Raw genomic sequence first — 3,153 nt, forward strand, 5'->3', positions numbered from 1 at the left:
AGCATCCTACGTAGATTTAGGTCAGCGTCTCACAGTTTAGTACGTAAACTGTCTCTCTCTGCTCCTCCACAGCCCCCCCCCACCCAATAAATAAATATTAAAAAAAAACAGGGGCGCCTGGGTGGCATAGTCACTTAGGCGTCCGACTCTTGATCTCGGCTCAGGTCATCATCTCACAGTTTGTGGGTTCGAGCCCCACATCGGGCTCTGCACTGACGGTGTGGAGCCTGCTTGGGATTCCCTCTCTTCTCTGCCCCTCCCCAGCTTGTGCGTGCTCTCTCTTTCTCTCTCTCAAGATAACTAAGCTTTAAATAAATAAACAAACAAGCACGTCCTCCTGTGTACCTGGTCTGCTGTGTCCCTTCCTACGAGGTGGGTTCCAGAGGTAACAGACCCGGCTGTAATCACGGGTTAGTGGTGAATGGGCTAATGTCTGACTCTGGTGGGAAACACTTGGTGCCTTGATCCAGGCCCTGCCCCACAGCTCTGCGATGGTGGGGACACCCCAGGGCTTTTAGTCGCCGCCCCATTCAAGGGGGGGAAAGATACATGGAGCTCCACCAAAATCCAGGAAGGGGTGGGGAACTCAACATGGTAACCCTGCTATGGAGCTCATTAGATAGATATTAACCGGTGTAATTGCCATGATGACCCATTTCACAGATGAGGCAACCGAGTCGTGGAGCTGGTGAGTGGCACAGCAGGGTCATGGCCCCCGAAGAACCTGGCTGTAGAACCTTCGCTCCTTATCACATTCCTCCTCGTCAGCATCTTGCCGGATCCTCCTGCCCCCTCCGGGATGTGTGCAGGTCAGTCCACTGAGGCTCAGGGAGTCTAGAACCTTCCCCAAGGCTGCGTGGCCAGCACAGGACAGACGCAGCAGCCTCTGGCACCTGTATGTTTGTGCAGCCCAAATCCAGCGGGGGGAGACGGATGTTCAATAGGCAGAGCTCGGATGTTTCTGGATTATAGTCACGGCCAATGTTGTGCAGCAAAGGGCAAGGGCTCGGAGTACACGTAATAGGGAGAACTGACAGGTGGCTGAGCCAGAGCCAGCCTGGTGGCCTGGAGACTGGGCCAGGAGGACACACGGAGGGGTTTTCAGGCAGCAGCCTGGTCAGGGTTTGGCAAGGGTGCGTGGGGACACCTCTCCGCGTGGACCCTCGCCTGCCACGCCGGGATTCCAACCCAAGGGCTCCCGCTGGCTAGAAGGCAACGTGACAGATTGCCAAGGGACTGACCAGCGTGGCCACGGGGGCCCACGGCAGCACGCTGGCCTCAGTCGAGCCCCCCAGCCTGGCCCGAGGTGCCCTTACCGTGACCCGAACCGCTTATATGCCCCCAGAGGAGTCGGGGTAATTCGGTCTCTGTGTTTCCTCCTGCCGCGAGCGCCTCTGAACGTTTCATCTTGACTGCTGACTGTATCAAAATTCCCGTGGTAATTGGATCAGGTGCAGTATTTTCCATGAGGATATTAAATCAGGCCTTCTGCCCGCGTCCAGAACGATCCGTTTCCGAATATAAAGACGCAGGAGATGTCATTACCCAAGGTATTTTTCCTCCTTTCAACTTTCTCCCCCCAACTTTATCATGGCAGCTCTTTATTTGCTGTGGAATAAATTGGGTCCTCCTCCCCTGCCCCAGTTATTAGCCAAAGGAAAGGAAAGGAAAGATTCTTGCAGGCTGATGAGGGAGGCCAGGGGCACGGGGGAGACGGGCAGAGCCGAAGTTTGCCCAGGGGACCTGAGGACCCAGGCAGAGCGGCCAGCAGGGGGCGGGGAGGGGGAGCCCCACCAGACGCTTCCCTCCCCGGGAAGGGCGCTGGGCACATCAGCCAACCTTCAAGGTGGGATATTTGGACCATCCGTAAACACCGGAGAAGAGAAGTTCAAGGGCACACGAAGACCCGGGGCCGGGAGGGAGCCGGAGAGGACCTCAGAGACACATCGGTTGCTAAAGAGAGAAAGTGAGACCACGTCACAGGCTGATGAGGCCACGTCCGAAAGGCTGTCGTTTGGAACAAGACGGGGACGGTGGCTGCTCAGCAGCGCGGATGCGCCACACGCCGCCAGGTTGCGCACTTTTAAAATGGTTAATTTTGTGCTGTGTCAATTTCACCTCCACCTTTAAAAAGAGTCAGGTCAAAATGCCACGTTACCCGCCGCTGACTCCTTTCAGTTGTTCCACCCACACTGGCTGAGTCTCCGTCCTATGCCAGGCGCTGATCTGGGTCCCAGGATGGAGGCGAAGTTGACACAGGACCCGCGAGAAAACAGACACGAGAGAACACAAGCGACGCGACTGCAGGCTGCCGAAATTCCAGAACCTGCGAGATGACCCGAGGGGACAGAAGTGCAGCTTCCGTTGCAGGGGTGCCCGCGACGGGGACGTAGCGCTAAGGAAGACGTGCGTGGATTCATCAAGCCGCACGCTTACCGTGTGCATTTTACTGAATGGAAAGGATACCTTGGCAGAAAACCGGCATAGACAGAGAGGAGGGAGGGACGGCTCCGATCAGGGGTTAGCGGGGCAGGTGGGCAGGGGGAGGGGGGGAGAGGGCCTGGAGAAGCTAACTCTCCCCCTCCCACCCCCCGGGGCCTGGGCACACTGCAGAGCCAGCCTCCTCCTGCCCTTTCCTGTAGACTCTGCTCCTTGCTTGGGGCGGAGGCAGCGTCCGGGCACGCAGATGCCTGCCTCGGTGGGGGGCAGGTGGCCGGAGGAAGCCGTTATTTATTTTGGGGACCCAGCCTGTTTGTCTAGTGGGGGAGGAGCCCGTGGTGAGCGTCGTGGGACCAGATTCCTGATTATAACTTCATAACGGGCACTGGCTATTCGGGAGGCGCTGATATTTATGGAATAAATACGACGCGATTTATGGCCGTATCTCCCTCTGATGTCCCATCTGATATGCAATTCAATTTCTTTTATTGTCTTTGGGCTTTTGCCACGGAGGAGAATGCATAAATAAATAAATATATGGGCAAATGGCAGCCGGCGGGCCGGGCCGGGGCTGCCAGCCCGCCGTCTCCAGTCCCATATTAGGCCCATCGATCACGCGTTATGAAGGCAGAGCCTGTCCCCCGACTGGGACAGGGAGCAGACATGCTGGTCACTCCCCGTTATTTAGGGGCCTCCGCTGGCAGGCTTCCCTGC

The 3,153-nt window shown here is 57.1% G+C and overlaps 1 long non-coding RNA gene across 1 annotated transcript; it reads left to right on the plus strand.

The window, feature by feature from the left end:
* The first annotated feature begins 765 nt into the window (after window positions 1-765).
* LOC107179314 lies at window positions 766-2,477 on the plus strand. Its single transcript, XR_001509913.2, has 3 exons — window positions 766-809; window positions 1,452-1,550; window positions 2,219-2,477. It is a non-coding gene; the product is annotated as an uncharacterized LOC107179314 (long non-coding RNA).
* Window positions 2,478-3,153: the final 676 nt, after the last annotated feature.

This window comes from Panthera tigris, chromosome D4 (assembly GCF_018350195.1).
Source record: "Panthera tigris isolate Pti1 chromosome D4, P.tigris_Pti1_mat1.1, whole genome shotgun sequence".
In the NCBI taxonomy this organism is placed as follows: domain Eukaryota; kingdom Metazoa; phylum Chordata; class Mammalia; order Carnivora; family Felidae; genus Panthera; species Panthera tigris.